Raw genomic sequence first — 17,988 nt, 5'->3', positions numbered from 1 at the left:
GATTAAAGGGTTAAAGGGAGCCTATGAAGTGCAAATCAGCAAGACCAAAGCTCAACCTGCTCCTGGCTGCAGAGAAGGCTCTCCAGTCCATCCCTGACTGAGAGCTACCTGCAGAAATATTTCATCCTGCTTGAGGAACAGTGTGCTGGTCCTGGCATCTGTTGCATCCAATAAATAACTGCTGCACTCTCTGTGCTGTTCACAATTTACTTGCAAAGTCCCTTTGCATGTGATAAAAGGTGTTTTTGACAGGCTGAGTGAGTTGGGGTTGTTGAGCCTGAAGAAGAGAAGGGTCCAGGGGGACCTCTTCATGGCCTTCAAGTATCTGAAGGGGGCCTACAGGAAAGCTGGGGAAGCACTTGCAGTGAGAGGACAAGGGGTAATAGTTTTAAGCTGAAAGGAGAGAGATTTAGGTTAGAGATCAGATGTAATTTCTTCAGTGTAAGGTTGGTGAGACACTGGAACAGGCTGCCCAGAGATGTTGTGCGGGCTCCATACCTAGAGATGCTCAAGGGCAGGTTGGATGGGGCTCTGAGCAACCTGTTCTAGTGGAAGGTGTCACTGCCCATGCAGGGGAGTTGGAACTCTATGATCTTTAAGGTCCCTCCCAACTCCAAACATTCTGTGATTCTGTGTGATTCTGTGTTTGAACCAAGATGACTCCAGAGGGAGAATAACATGCACTGTTGGAGTAAAGATTTCTGTTGACTTAACTTCCATGTTTACACTTCACTTTAAATATTTTAATTACTGATATAAGTATTATAAGGAGGGACTAGAACTCGACAATTAAGGGGAAGGGAAGGAGAAATAGGGAGGAAGGTAGAAAAGTGAAGCAGAAAGATTGTCTTTGAACTTGGCTTGAAGTAGAGGTCACGCATATGATACTGTACTCAAGCCACGAGTGTGTCCATGCGTCAGCACAGATCATTGTGAGCCAAAATCTGCTGAGGCCTCCATGGAGGTCTGCAGACTGTCTGCACCCCCACCGATCGAGGGTGGCAATTTGAGCCCAACAGCATGAGTGGTGCACTACTCCTTCAAATCCAATCAGCCCAGAGGGTCATACAAGGGCTGAGAACAGAGGGAAAACAAAAAAAGAGCAAGCAGTGCAGCAGAGAAGGAAAAGGCAGAAGTAAGAAAAGCAACCTGTCTGGAAAAGTTAGTTATCTCACAGTGGAAAGGAGGTATGATATCTGAATTTTATCACATTTTTCTTGGTCTAAGTATACCTAGCCTCAAATAGTTACTGCAGGTGAGCTAATTATCAAGTAAAATGTGATTTTTTTTTTATTTTTTTTTTGTATTCTGTATTCTGAAATGTTAAAACAGGCTTGAAGTACAAAGTTGCTTTTTTCCCTAAAACTTTGTGATAGATGAAACATGTAATTATACAGTGACCAAAGGAAATCCCCCATGTAATGGATTTGAGTGTGTTTTCTTTTACTGCTGAGGGAAATTCTGTGTGCAATATGGCATAAAATGAATCATTCCATTTCTTCTATTACAAGCCTCCATGGAGCATGGAAAATGTCAGATATGTCTCATTAGCTCTTCTGCATGTGTCTCTAATTAAAAAGTGCTATAATTGATCATTTTCCTTTTCAAATTAATTTATAACATAAGAAGGTTTAATTGAGGAAATGTACAAAAGGAATACTTTGGTTTGACCTTAGAGCTTGTTCCAACTCTTTGGCTTGTGTCCATCACGATCACTAAAATCAATTAAGGAGTTAAGTACAGGACATCTATTGTTCTGCCATAGAATCAATAGATCCTTTCAAATCTGTAATTTTAGGGATCACAGCAGATAGTTTGAAGAATTACTCTTTTGTAGAAACATAGGTTCTAATCCTGCATACAATGACTTTGTTAAGTTTAATTGCCTCTTTAAAGGCAAACACACACTTTTGGGGATTGGAAATACAGCATGATAAATAAGAGAGGCATTCAGGCCACATTCCATCTCTGATACTAGGGACATACTGCATAAAAACTAGAGTATAGCTGATTTCTTTACTCAAATCAATTTCATTGAAATTGCTAAATATTTGGTTCACTAACAGTTGGTCGTTTGTAGCTACAGCTATATTTAGAAAAAGGAAAAAAGACAAATTTGTATCCCAATAACAAAGATGTGGCCCACGTCATAGCTACGTGGCTACATCAGCTGTCGCTGCAGCAGCTGAAATCAGAAGAGTGGGATAGGACAGATTAACTGTTCTTAAGGCTCGGGTGCTTCAATATTGCAATAATAAGTGCCACTTGGAGCCAGAAATAAGCTTGACTTGTCTGGGGAAGTAGGATTATTTAATGTGAAGCACAGCTCCACTCAGGAACTGTAAACTCAGTGCTGGGGCAGTGTCAGTCATGTTTGTGTAGCACCTCACAAATGGGACCGATAGTGCCTACAGTGCTAATGCTGGGTAAATGTTAAATGATTCCTTTGCTTTTTATTATTTAGCACCAATATCTGGTCTTTGAAGGAACTGGTGCTAAATATAGTCAGCTTCAATCACAATGAAATATTACAGACCAGATAGTCATGCTGGAAACCAAGGATAAATGGAGGATAATACCACACAACTTATTTATGACTGAGTTGAAGACATATGAAGGAGAAATGAACAAGGAGAGGAAATTCCCTAAAGTCAATGCCTACAGTTATGCTCAGATCTTATTTATGGATACAGAGGAAGCACACCTTACACAAACGAAACCAAAAGTTCATTGTTCGTATAATTGTGACTGAAAACGTCTAATGTTTCTAGTCCACAACTCATTGTTATATAAAAAAGAAAGAAGAATAGTAGAATTAGCAGCAGTATACACACACATCTTAGTTTCTATCCCTTTTGCTTTGGGGTTACACTCTCCCTTTCCCAGCTCTGGATGTAGAGAGTGTTGTGGCAAGCTGTCAGCATCTGGAGTCTCTCAACAGAAGGATCACTATGTTCACATTGATGGCTTCACCTCCCTCGGTGTCTTTATATGTTTGATAACAAGCACCTTCTTCATTGATCCACAGCTCCACATTACATCCAAACTTATTACATATGGTAATTTCTTTTATACTAGATACTTTTTATTTTTTCTCTTTTCCACCCCCGGTTTTTCCAGGTCTGCATGTATTCCACGGACCACGGCTGAATAGTTTATACCTGTGAGGTCTCCAGTGCCAGCCTCTGTTCCACCTCATCATTCAGCTGCGTTTCGTGCCTCCACCTCTCAAGGCTGCTATCTTACCAACCTGTGTTTCTCTACATGTTGTCATTACAGTAGGGTCATCAAATCTAAGTGGTACCATACAAAGACAAACCAAAAGAAAACAAATTAGCTGTAGACACCTGGCAATTAAGAAATGCGTTGTTACAGCTAAACCACATTAAAGTAAAGCTGCTGGCAGGTCAAGAAAAGTTCACATAGAGCAAACCTGACAATCCTAGATTATAAAACTCAGTTGACAGGTCTTGCAAACTCAGTACAATGCTTATGGTCACAACTATCAATGGCAACATTGTATTGTAGAGGTAAGACTATTAGCTATGTGTGAATTCAGCAGTAAATCCTACAACATTAGTATTTTCTTATACCTGATAAGATGCATAGTTAAGTATTAATATGTTGTCTGCCAGAAGTGAGAAATAATTACTCATTTTTTCTATTGAAAAGCCAAACTAAATGTTTCCATATCCAGTGGGACACTGACTGCTGCTGTAATAAACTGTCTTAGAAGGTGTCTACATTAAAAAAACTGAGTAAAATATTAATGATATAATTCACTTTAAAATGTGGCTTCCAGATTACATGAGAATAAGACTAAATATAAATATAATATATCTCACAGTCCATACTACCATATATATTTATCGTGCACAACATAAGGGGAATTCAAAGCATTTTCTTTCTTAATTTGGTAAGGGATCAATTTCTACAACGGCAATATGATGACATTAAAAATTATGGCTTTTTTTTTAGCAGGTGATGCCTGTTCCTCTCTGCCCCTCAAATTCTCATGCAAATATGCCATCAGGTTGCAATTAGCTCTGCTGCCATCTGAGGACTGGCATAGTATGTGTCCCTTCCTCTGGATGAACAACCAAGCAAGGGTGGGAGGGACACCAAGGAGGGGTCAGCAGGAAAGGATGATGGCAGGACAGCTTGTGGCAGGGAGAGTTCCCTTCTGCCTTGGTCATGGATAAAGGTGCAGTCACAACAAATATGGCAGGCCCAGAGAGAAGATGGCAGGGGACCTCAGGGGATCCCTACAGCAGTCCTAGTGAAGAAGCAGAGCTAGATACTCTGTGTCCCCTTGCACCATGCCTCCAGGCCTACCTGCCAGCATGTGCTCTGAGGGTTTCTGCATTCTGCTCTGATAAGCAGCTTTAATTCTCTCTCTAGCAGAGTTTGGTACCAGGTACATTTCTGAAAGTGGAGTGTGACTGTCAAAGCAGAAGGCAGGAGTTAAGCACCCTGCCATTCCTTGGCTTGCCCTAGCAGCCAGCTGGGAAGCTGTAAAATGCTGACAGGTGAAAATTAATCATTAAAATGTTCTTCAGCATCCCTCTTTCCCCTACCACCAGCAAGCGCCCAACATCAAGACAAAAAGGGTGACCCTGACAAAGAGCTGACTCTTGCCTTGTGTGTGCCAGCTATCAGGTTTTACTACCGTTGTTTTCTGTCTTAGCAGAACTATTCCTAATTGTGTGCAAGAACATTTCCTGCCACAGAAGGCAGTAATCTATATCAGTAAAGAAATAAACCTCTTAAGGAATCTTCATGTCTTTCTTCCCTAGCACCCCACTTTAGATGGTATATGGGCAAGTCCCAAATCCCCAAATAGCAAGGAATCAAAAAAGGGCAAAATAATGTTTGCCAAAGGAATTAAGTACTTAAGAGTCAGCAGAAACTGTGGAGTTGCCGATCCAGCTTTCGCTTGAAACACTTGACATTATCTATAGATAATAAATTTTGTCCTTACAATTTTCTCTTTTATGCAGTTTGCACTACATCACCCTCTGCAAGCCATCAAGTGTTTCAATTTCTACATATATTTTAACTCTTAGAAAGAGCTCCTTATTGTTTTAATTAACCATTGGCTATTACAATAATTTTAATGTGGTTTTTTTATTTTATTTTATATTATACAGAGTACAAGACCTAGAAGAAATCTCTTAGGTAATAAAATGTCTTTGAAGGAAGTGAGCCATATGAATATAATGTGGTATATATATTTTTTTAAGTAAGGGGCGTGTGTTGCACATAAAAGGGATAATTTACAAGTGACTTATTTTTCAATTACTACTGTAAAAACACTTCAACAATGACTCATCAGAATATTTTATAGCAAAAAAATCAATACCTGAACGATAATGGTAAGAGGAAGTAAACGTATACTTTGGATTTGACTACTCTGCAATAAATAGAGTGGAAAGTTGCATAACTCCAATGAGGAGTCTCTCGCTCTCTCCTGTGAGATTTCTATTTGCTGGATTTAAAAAAAAATCATGTTGCAGCTACATAGAAATAATGCTTCCATTTTTCTTTTCTTTTTTTTCCTCTTTTATATGTAACTGTCTCCTAAATGAAACCTGGAGATCTGCTTACTACAATCTCTCAACTTTTTCAGTAAGAAAAGGTACACTGTATATTTAATTATGTATAGGAGGAAACCTGCCTCTCAAACAATCTTGCGCTGGAATTTTGAATGCAAATTACCTTCCCATACAAATTAAAAAGAAGAAAAAAAGAAAAAAAGAAAAAAAAAAAAAAGAAACAATCATAAGTGATTGTTTATCTCAAAGTCAAAAGGAGTAAGTATTTTTTCATATTTTTACCCAAATCAATTTTAAATGAAAGGTTTGTTTAACAGAAATTTCTATTATCATTTAAATCCAGGTCTCTCTCCTTACCCTTTTTTTCCTAATTATCTTTAGCCAGTACAATAGGCTGAGTCATGAATGGAGCAGAGCCGAAGTGCAACAGGCTTTACCGAGGGAAGCAACTCTCTTGCACTTTGCTGGTGCACTTGTGTTAGCTTTCTTACTGCAGCTCCTTCTGCAGCACAGAAGGGAACACTTAATTTACGTTTCAGCCACATCCCATTTTCTTATGCTACTCTTCCATTAGTACAGGATCTGAGTGCAGACAAGCCTTATACAGAGCCCAGGCAGTGCAAACAGATGGTTTGTTTGCAGTATGCTGTCATCACTACAATTTATCACAACCACTCCCTGAGTAAGACATTACTTTTACCTTATTATCCCTCAAGGACCAAGTTTTAGAGCTTACAGTGGAGAACAGAGGAGAGTAGATGAAGGCTGTAAGGCTTCCCACAGTCACCAAATTGATTTTTTATGTCCCTATGGTGCTGAACCACAGATTCATAAAGTTAGGTTGAAAGTAAGGTTTTCATGAAAATGTTTCAAAAGCACTGTTACAGTGTGATGTGTCCTCCTTTGTAAAACATGAAAATGCCACATACTAAGCACTTGCTAGCCTGAGACTCTGGCACCCTGTTGATAGAGTAACACAGGAGCTCTGTTAACAATTTTTTTTTTTTTTTCCATATATACTACAATGGTGAATCAACTCAGAGTCAGAATATGAACATGCTGGAGATGTTGCCAAGGACAACTGCAGAGGAAATGCTTCTTTCAAATATTTCTGTTACCTTTACATTATTTTAAAAATTTAATGTGGAAAAGGTTTCCGTTTATCCTGCTATGTAACCAGGGGTCTGTCATCTGATTCAGGAAAGTGCAGTCTGCTGAGATATTCCTGCCTGGTCATGGAAGAAGGAACTGACTGAGGCAGAAAGAGGCAGCCACCCACATCTGCTGAATGATACATAAGATAGTATCATTCTTATCTTAAGAAAACAGCAAAAGGTGATCCAAACAAAAAACCTGATCATTCACTAACTGAACTAAAGGAGGCATGTTGACTCACTTGTAACATTTCAGATTGTGTGTCTATTTCACCACAGTTAAAGACTGTTTTCACACAGAGGTATGCAATAAAGCTGTGAACAAGAAGAGGGTGTTATGCACTGCTCACCAAAACTCTACAGAACCAAGCAGATGCAACACAAAATCCCTTCAAACAATATAAAGCTCTGTGCTTTTGCCTTTCTTTTGTATGGCCCATGCCCTTAGCTAAATGCCTGTCTTCCACCAGAGAAACCAAACTCAGTTTGGTGTGCTATGCTTAACTTTCTTATGATACTTTCCATCCACTTGCAGTTCCAGATCACTGGATCTACAGATCAAGTTACATACACCTTAGAGGTTGGAGATGAATACACCTGACCCAATAAACCTGCAAAGCAAGCCAAACTTCGGTATGTAGTACATGTTAAAGGAATAAAAAATGTACTTTTTACTGTCTGCAGGTTTTTCTGACACAATTGGGTTGCTGTAAGTAATGATAGTGCCTTAAGAAACACAAAGTAAAATTTTTTGCTATCTCCATCTTATTTATTTATTTATTCTTAATAACAGTACAATTAAAATGTAAGCCGGTAACTTAGATGAAGATTCATGCTTTAGAGCATTACACTTCAGTTTCAGCTGGCTTATCATATAAAGATACTTCATATTGAGATTGGAAAACATAGGAAATTATAGAAGAGCAAAAGAGAAGGATGTGCTGGAGGTTTTGGCAAGGAGGAAGACTGTAGGAGCAGATGACTAAATCTTGGGTTTGTGGCCACAAAAGACTGTAAACATGAACCAAGACTGAAAAGAAAAGATAGGAAAGATAAAGATATCAAGCATGAGGCACAATGGTGCAACATAATGAAGAGCAGCAGCTACTACTATGCAAAGATTGGAGGAAATCTGCAGTCTGAGAAAGTCAGTTTACAAAGACAGTCACACACAAAGACAGCCCACCCCTATGCTCTCCTGTTTGGCATACACAAGAACAAATTTTCTGCAGCACTTTGTGCGAGTGCTCTTAGGTTACCAAGTCTATCAGCAGTGTATGCATTCATGACAGCACTGATAGATATTAAAAAAACAGATGTGGAAGCACAGAACACTGAAAAATATCAGAATTGTGTAGGATCCAAATTGGAAATCCCATAGACTAAAGTTAAAAAACCACTCCATACCTTCGATCTACATTTTTATGCTGCTGTACTCTTCATAGTATAACTCTGTAACTGTTCTTAGGAATGTCTGCTAGTAGCAGACTGAACTAAATTTCCCCAACTGAGTGAAAGGATACAAAAATTCATTTTAAAATATTTTCTTATCTATATATTGACATAATACACAATTTCTCATGGGGTTAGGCTTTTCCAGATTGAACTCCACTTCTAAAAAAGGTTAATAAATTCAGCAAATGTCATAAATGTCCTGCTGAAATTCTTTGTTTTAATATTTCAAAAGCTTGCAGCATCCAGTCAGGAAATATAAACTGCACCATGTGCCAGTGGAAATATTCATATTGTGCACCTCACAGATACTGAATTCTCTGCTTCACCAGTGTGTTTGGACTGTTTGCTAACCCACCTGCAACTTATGAAAGTGGTTTTACATACATGACTTGAGTCTTGAAATCTGTAGGCTTTCTTTCTACTCATCATAACATTTAAAATGTGACCAGTATTACATGAACAAATATGTGATTTACTTAGCTGAAGTGAACTGAGGCAAATACCTACACTCCTTGCCAAACTCAGATCTTTGCTAGTGTTAATGGATTCATGCATACATTCAACCAGAGGAAGGCCATATAACTACATAAGTACATGATTGCATGAACACAGGAATGATTAAAATCCTAAATAATGCTCACAGAGTGCTACCAAATAAAAGTCCCCATGAAGAATGAAATTATTAATTGAGACTGTACTATTAACAGCCCACATATATTCCACTTCCAGTGCTCAGATATTCCCCTTTAGGACTCTCTGTCCCCAAGCTCGTCATGCAGCACTCACGAAGAACAACAAAACAGCACTTGCTTCTAGATTTAGTAATTTGTGTCTTACATAAAGACACACAGATAGATGGATGTCTGGACTCATTAAATGATCTGGACACTGTTTTGTAGGAAGTGGCAGCTGGTCTGAAATAGCTGCTTTGAAAAAGGTCTCTGTGCTGCATTTGCTAGCAAGCAGCTCATACATTACTGTAGACAGGAACCATGCTTACATTAACATATTAGGCAAGATACAGCTCTACCAACCGTTGCCATATTTGTGTTTGCTTATGTTATAATAAATTACTATTTAGTTCAGGATAAAACCGAACACCAAAACCCCTTTATGAGTCTATCTATTTGGCAGTGGCAGGCAACCCTCAAGTAGCTGCACAGTATTTCCACGGAAGGGAACCAGTGACCTGGAAACTCCTAGTGAAGATCCTCATATCAGTGTTTTCACAGTGATACTGAGGAAAACAAAAGGCAGTTGAATCTTTGAAAACCTAATATAGGCATCACGGAGAAATGAGATTATTCAGGGTGATGCTGCTTCATCAAACTTCTGCAAGTCAGAATTGTTAGCCAACTTCAGTTAACTTCTCACTGTTCCATTTTACCCTTGTGCCCTGGCAGAGGTGCAACAAAAAGCATCTTCCATGGCACAAAGCTTCACTTTCCAACAGAAATGGTGAAGAAGCCACTCTGCCCAGAATGAATTCACAGACCTTAAATCAGGGGCAGAGGTAACATTTAGTTACAATGTATAAAGAGGTCACTAGCACTTACAGCCAGTGTTAATTGTTAATTTTCCTAAACTAATAGTAACTTTTAACCACACAGAAAAAATAATCTCAAGGAAGTATTTCTTGTGAAAAAACAACTACAAGAAAAATGCAAAACAAAAGAAAACAATAAAAAACCCCAGAACAAAACCAAACCAAACAAACAAAAACCCCACCAAAAAAAAAAACAAACACCAGAAAATAGTTCTTTGCTCTTAGATGTTGTTTAACAAATAATATCTAGAAGCATGTAGTGTTACATCACCAACAGTATTTAGAGAAACAGCTGTCACCGAGATTTTAAATTTGAGGCAAATTTACCTGAGAATTGTCAGCAATGGCTCATTTTAAAATGTGAAATTCTGTTACATTATCTTGTGATGAATTTTGTGGAATGCATATAGATATGACAAGGAACAGCTGTTCTAAAAATATTCCCTGATTTTCTCTTTCCCCAAAGAATAATTTTATACTATCATAAACATTTGAAATTATTGCTGTTCTCCAAAAAGTAAAGGAGGGAATAGGGGGAAAGGGGGACAGCAGGAAGGGAGACAGGAAAAGGGGAAGGGGAAAGGGAAAAGGAAGAGAGAAGGGAAGGGGGAAGCGAAGGGGGAAGGGACAGCATGGTGGCTAAGACCGAAATGATCTTTGACCTCTCGTCTGGATGTGAATAGCAAATGACTGAAGAAGACTATCAGAACAGGATAAGTTATAATTTAGGGATATGTTGGGACACAAGAAGATCTTTGTGTTTAATAGACTTGGCTTTTATACACATTTTTTGTTGTTGTTGTTTTAATAATACGTATGTAATCACTTTTGAAACTGTGCAGACTCTTGACAATCTCAATATTCTGTGGCAAGAAAGTTCAGTCTAACCTGGTGAAAGAAACATCTACATTTGTTTATTTAGAATCAGATTGCCAGGGTGTTGATGACAGGGAGTGACCAGCCATTGCTTGGTCCCTGTTCCCACTCATGGTACCAAGAAGTGCAGAAATCTCTACCACCCACTTTTTTCATTTTGAAATGCAGTCATCTTTTAAAGTATTTCCTTGTGGGAAGACTATTGTGTAACTTTGGTCATCTTCATCCCTCTTCTGTAATTCTATTATTTTTGTGATGGGAATCAGGATTGCAAGCAAACCCCAAAACAAAAGGTGTCTTGTGGATTAGCACAGTGACAATGTGATGTTTTCCTTGAAATCCCCTAACATTCCTTTTGCTTTTCAAATTGTTGCTTTCCCTACAAATATCGTATTGATGATTGCTCTAAAAAATTCTCTTAAAAATAAGCAAAAATGTCACAATAATTTCTGTAATTACTAGACCTGACAGTGTTATAAAACCACCTTGAGTTCATGCAAATTACAGCTACTGCAGACTGCTGACTCTAAGCTGTAGGTGGATTTTAGCATTTGTGTGTACTCCCAAATGAACTCTGGCAGATTGTCATCGCTTCCTGAAGTATCTGTTAGTATTATGGTAAATTACACACTGTAATTATAGTTTGCTCTTTCCTGGTCCCAAATTGGTCATTACTATTTCGGGTATTATTGTTGGCTTGTTTCTGAACAGGTAGAAATATTTGTGGTGCTTGAATAATTTTTGTAGATTATCTTAAAGGCATTTTTACCTCAATATCCAAATGGCATATCCACTCAGGAGGTCTAAAGATAACATAAAGAATGGCTTGTCTTATATAAGATCAATATTTTCGTCATCAGTTAATGACCAAAAATCTTTCTTGCAAGATTCATTTTAACTATGCTGGAAACTGACAGAATAAAAAATATTTAAAAAAATAGTAATAAAAAAGCAACAAGGTTTCTTTATCAAGCTGAAGCAGGTATTTTCTGATTATGACTTCTAAGTTTGATTGCCAATTTAGTTTAAAGGTTTCCTACAGCAGTGGGAAATCTTCTCTGTGGGTGAGGCCTAGCACAGCTTCCCTGAGGACAAAATAATTGTCTGCCACTGAAGATTGGCTACATTGCTAATGCGTACCAGAAGCTGAACTGGATTAGCTGCCTCTCTACTGCGTCTGGTATTTGTAACTTCCTACATTTCTTATCAGTAATTGCAGTGCATGCAAAGAACATCTTGAAGCAAGAGCAGCACTGCAAACAGAAAAAATAACCAGAAGTAAGTTTGCTTGTGGAAGAACATCTGGCACAGACGGCAGATCTGTGGATGGCACCTCAAACACAACATCCATCTGGGAGCAGAGCTGGATGAATGTAGCATAATGGGTTTTCTGAATATTTTTGTGAAACTTACTGGACTTACACTAATGTAATTGAAGGCCCCCATAACCCTTTGTTTGCTGAACAGGAAAACTGTAACGGTCTCTCATTATTCAAGTAAAAGTCGTGCAAAATTGCAATAGTTCAGGGGGGTACTCCATAGGAAATAACTGAACCTTCCTCTACAAACACATAAAGAGTGATTTGATAATCACATAATATGCTATGAATATATAATATTCATTGCAATCAGTCATGGGCAATTTATTTGTCTAAATAGATGGTCCCAGCAGTTCCTCAAATAATTATTAATAGTAAATGTACAACAATATTTGTGATCTGAGATTATTCACACACAGATAGAATAACTACATGTGGTAACTGGGACAGAGTCCAAATCAAGCTCACACACAGATCAGTTACCGCTTTGGAGCCTATGAACTTCAACACAAATCTCACATAGACCTCATAGCCACAACTTTTTAGTCAACAGTAAGAAAAGCCTACAGAGGACAAAACTTCAAAAATTTAGGTTCCTCCTGCTTGATGGGTATTGTCTGTCATTGGAATGACTTACCTTTGAGAACTCTGCAAGGACATATCATATATCTTCATTGAAATCTGACACTTTTTCCCATTACAATCTCCAAGGTGAGGTGCAAACATATGATGGACAAGGAAGCTGGTAAGTTACCAGTGGGTCATTATCAAAACAGAACCTATGCTCCTGGCTGTGCTTACAGTCAAGACTTTCATTCATTGTGTTCAAACTGCAATATTCGTATTCTTTTTCATTTTCAAATGTAATGGAGGAACAGTTTGTGGAGGACATAACTAACACTATATCTTTAGACACCACTTTCCTAAACTATGTCTCCTTATGCCTCAGCTTTGTTTAGATTCAGTCATTACACCTGAGCAGCACCTTCCTGGAAAGGATGTCAATTCATATCATATTCAGATTAGTTTGAAACAGATTTTATCTAATAGACCTGAGTACAGGTAATTATATTTTAGGCTAAGGAAATGTCCAACTGACTGCAAGCTTTGCAAGACTATGAAGATGATCCTGGTTCATAAATTACACAGGTACCAACAGTGATACCAACTCATCTCACCAGATGTATAAGCAAGACACATATGAAATCTAAAGAAAACCTCTGGCTTTACTCAACTGTACTTCAAGGTCCAACTTTAACTTTTAAACACTTTTCCAAAAGGTGCTAAACAGCTGAGACAGCCTCCAAACAGCAAAAGTCGCTAGAGGTTTAGAAAAAATAACCTTCAAAGAGGGAAATGAAGTTATTTAGCATACCAAAGAGAAAGCCAAAGAGTAAGTCATAATAAGTAATTTGATATGTAAAAACAGCTACAAAGAAGAAAGAAATAAACTCTTTTGCCGTAGTCAAAGAGTGATAGTCTTGAATTACAGCAAGTGCAGCTGAGATTGGGCTGGGAAAAGCTTTCTGATTGTAAAGATGATGATGTATGGAAAGGGAATGTTGCAGAAACTCCTGCTGAGAGATTTGCAATAAGAAATAAATTCAGCTAGAACCTGGTGAAAATGTCTGGGGCACCATCTGGATAACTTAAGAGATGAGTTCTTACTTGAACTTCTTTTCTGGGAACTTACACTCCTTTTGCAGATGCAAGCAAACTTTTCTTTTTCATGTAAATTAAAAACAAAAAAACACCTAAACACCATTCTTATTTTGCAAAACACATGGAATCATGTGTATAGATATTAATGTAGAAACATGTCAGTGATGTTCTTCAACTCTCTTTCTAGGTATATTGACCTTACAACAGAGCCTGCTTTGGTTCATCCTGATGATTAGCAGAGTTAAGCAAAATTAAATCTGATGGAAGCTTAATTTCTTGATGTCAGTGTATCCAGATTCATGTACATTGGATGTAAAATTGGCACTGAGAGCATGTGTGCTTTGACTTTCATAATTTAAAAAAATCATTGCGAGTTCTGTGGAGACAAGCCCACCCATTCATTGTTCCTAGGGTTAACCCACCCATCCATTCTCCTTTCTGATCTCATTTGTTCTATTTTAACTCCCTTATCTTCTGGATTTCCTCCTTGAAATCTAATATTTATTTTAAACTATAAAAGCTAATAAGATCTGCCAGAAACTTAAAATTCAAAAGTAGAGATTACAGGTGATTATAATGTTATCTGAATTGTTATCTAACTTTTGGCAGATAGTCCAAAGTTATTACTGAAAACTTCAGTAACCAACTTTATTAAGCCTACAATAAATAAAATCAGTGAGTTTAAATTGAAAACATTACAAAATTTTACATCAAAGAAAGTATTACTCTTGATATTTTAATAAAATTTAAAAGAAAAGCAAACCTTCAACATTGGAATGCCTTTATTGCAGAGGATAATTAGTTATGCATGTGCTCAAGTATTTCTAAATGTAGTAAAGACAATATGAATGCAACAAAATGCCAGACTATATGCCATTATTGATAATTAATCATTGCATATAAAAATAATAAACCACACATTCACTAGCTTTGTTTCCTGAGCATGTTCCATCTACCATGGCTTTCAGACTAACAGTTCCAACTGAGCCACTGAAGCTGAACCGGCTCTATAGTGTTACTGCACTTAGAGTGTACCTTGTCTTTGGTGATACTAGCAAACACATTTTATTCAGCACTTGTAACATAATAAGACCATGCACGTGGCCAGCTTTGATGTCTTATCTAGTGAGTAGTAGTTTGACTGCTTATGATTATTATTTTTATCTTAAGATTAATACTAGGTATTTTGGCTTTTGCGTTACAGGATGGAGCTAGTGACAGGGTTCTGTTTATGACTATCAAAACTTAATACACACTCACTGAGCTCAAAAAAAAAGATTTTTCAAGTGCATGACATCAACCAGTGAGCACTGAGATGCAAGTGATATGAAAGCTCTTGCAAAGACAGTTCTGAGCCTTGACAAGACACTGTCATTACAGAGATCATGACCACCAGAACCTGACCAAAATGCTGTGAACCCCAACAGGTTCCTGTTCTCTATATACTTGGTCAAAGAGTTTGTTTTTCCCTTCGGTGACAACAAATTGCAATTTTGGACAATAATAAACACCAGCATCTTTATAAGGGAAATATCAGCATGATGTGGACAAAACCAACTAGATGTCATCTAATAATATATGGAAATTTTAAAAGAATCCCCATATGTAGTGGCAGAAGGCAATGAATTTTAAACTTAAACTTGTGAATCTACTTTTCTTACTGTGTAAGCCTTCTGTCCTTTGAATCAGCATAAATAATATTTAGTGCATTGTATTCCTTATGGTTTTCTATATCTCCCAGTGCACCCGAGGAACCATTTACTCTAAATATAGGAAAATGCCATTATCAACATCCTTTAAGACCAATTAGAAAGTTGTTGCATTTCCTAATGGCAACCACTGTAATTTTTTATATTGACAATTTTAGTGTCATAACATGATCACAGAAGCTATAAAGTGTGATGTTATAGTTCTTTACATGAATATAATGGATATGCAACATGGATTTGAAATAATGCCACAAGAATCCCTTCACACTGTATCAACTGGTCTTGCTCACTGCTGCACTCCAGGGCAATAATGCCGCCTCACACATAGATAAATGTTTTAATTACAGCCCTTCTCAAAGATTATTTCATAGATGACTCCTACAATTGCTGAGTACTATACATATGTTATTCTGAATCACCATATTAATGTAGGAGACTGAGTCTCAGTTTGAAAAGGGGCTTGTGAATTTTGGGTCCAGATTCCACCTACAGGATATGGGAAAGGACTCACTTTGGAGAAAAAGGAGATAAATGAGATAAGGAGAAAATGTAGGGTTTGAAAGATTGCAAATCATTATAGCAGATTTGCTATGAAATAGTCAACTAAAATGGAAGAAAAACCTAGCTTGAAATAGTGTGCGAATAGACAGTACCTGTAATGACTTACAGATAGTTACCAAGATTCATGGTAATGCAGGAATAAGAAGCAAATTGCTTCTCTTTCATTTCTCCATACACTTTTATCCAAAATTTCACTGTGCTTCATGAAAACTTTGTTGCCAGTATTTTTTATTCATTTTGGCATACATATGATTGCAAACATTAAACTTGACTGATAATGTGTAGTTTCAGAACTTTTCTTGGTGGAAGCACCTGAAGGGTGTGTGAAAAATTAGGGAATTTCCACCAAACAGTCATGGTTTCTTCCACTTACTTAGGTCACAGAAATCACAATTTGAAATGTGTGTTTCAATTAGCATCTAGTTATCTATATCAAAATGATGAGATAGGCAGATAGAGAGGCAGACAGAAAGTAACCTATTTCCAATTGCAAATCTCTGCAGTGCAGACAACATCTAACTATGCAAGACAATGGGATGTGAAAGAATCAAACTAAAGACCCTGCTCTGAATTATTAAGTTAGATTTTCCTTATTTGATTGTTCTGAATGAACTGAGAGTCTCCTGTTTTCACGGGAGTGGAGCTTTTGTCAAAATTAATACATATCTAATGAAACACTGTTCTATATGAACAGCTGTAGAATTCTAAAGGTTAAATCTTATCTTTTCTTATTCTCAAAACTTGAAAATCCTTTAAGATCAGAATACACAGGTGTCCTTATCTTAGACTGATTTGATTGGATACAGAGAATACTGAGTAGCTTTTAATGTAATGAGTGTTATTCCTTTACTTCTTTCAAATTTCTGAAGCCCATCACTTCAGACTCCCCCTCTTCTAAAAAGTATTTTCTAATCACTGCCAACCTGGCCTACCTTACTAAAGCTGGTGATTTTCTCAATTTTCTTACAACTCCTGGGACTTTGGTTAAGTTTAACTTCTTCCTTTTTCTATTTTCTGTTACTGTAGTGGAATAAATTTACTCCTTTCCTATACTGAAAGTTTATTTGCTGTTCCATCACATTTGGGCAAAGTAAGCACCTGGACGACTAGTTTGACTGTACTACAGCAAGTTTTAAAATTTGAACTTGAACTTCTTCTGGGGCAAGCAACATTATTGTCTTACAAAACTGCTGAATTATTAAATATTCTATGTGTTTTAAGAACACACTTTCTGAGACAAACAGTAGCATAAATTAATTAAATTTAAGTAACTTTGATTTGTAGTATTTGTGCAGATTCAGTCACATAATTCAGTTGGTCGAAAAGTCCTTTCAATCTGTTATTAAGCAGTCATAAGAGATCTGAAATGCAAATAAAGCACAACTGTTTCTCCACTTTATAGTTACTCTCCATTTTATAGTTACATTCTATTTATTTAACAAAAATGTCCCTAATTCACTAACAAAGTAGCAAGTGAAAAACACTATTAAATTAAAGGCCAGTTCTTACTGCTTGGGAAGGAGAGGCCATTATAATCCTGCCATAAAGCTCTAGCCAAAGGTTTTACTGTCTGACAGGAATTCCTTATTTGTGGCATGCTCCGCTGTGCCCCCAAGCTATCAGAAGAGACTGCTAAGAGGGAAAAAATATAAGGAGGAGGACATACACTTATTCTCCATTGACACGGAGTCCATAAAGAACTTGGAAATGCTTCTGGATTGCTTTAGTGTATCTCAAATTCAAGTTCTGTCCCTATGTATAAAGAAATCGGGGCAGGATTCCTGAAATGCATTTGTTTCCTATGCATTGCCTTAGCTGGATGAAAGAGATAAGAATCTGTTTTGAAATCTCAGTGACCTGATCTTGATTGTTTTATTACACAGAAGCCAGAGGGCATCTAGAGCACTTATGAAGAATATTCTCTTCACAGATTCTTCTTTTGGAAGGAAAAAAATACAAATGCAATGATATGCACTGCCTCTAGTTAGCTTACCGGAGCACTGTTAGGAACATCCCGTGACACAAGCTAATACAACTAGCAGTAAAAATAAAAAAATAAAAAAAATAAGCTAGCAAGTGATTATTTATCCAGTGGAATTGACCCACAAATGTGTCATTTCTCAGCAGTGCCTATATCCTATTTCAAAAATG

This window comes from Apus apus, chromosome 3, assembly GCF_020740795.1.
Source record: "Apus apus isolate bApuApu2 chromosome 3, bApuApu2.pri.cur, whole genome shotgun sequence".
Classification (NCBI taxonomy): domain Eukaryota; kingdom Metazoa; phylum Chordata; class Aves; order Apodiformes; family Apodidae; genus Apus; species Apus apus.
The sequence above is the reverse complement of the archived record's forward strand: the minus strand, read 5'-3'. Positions refer to the sequence as shown.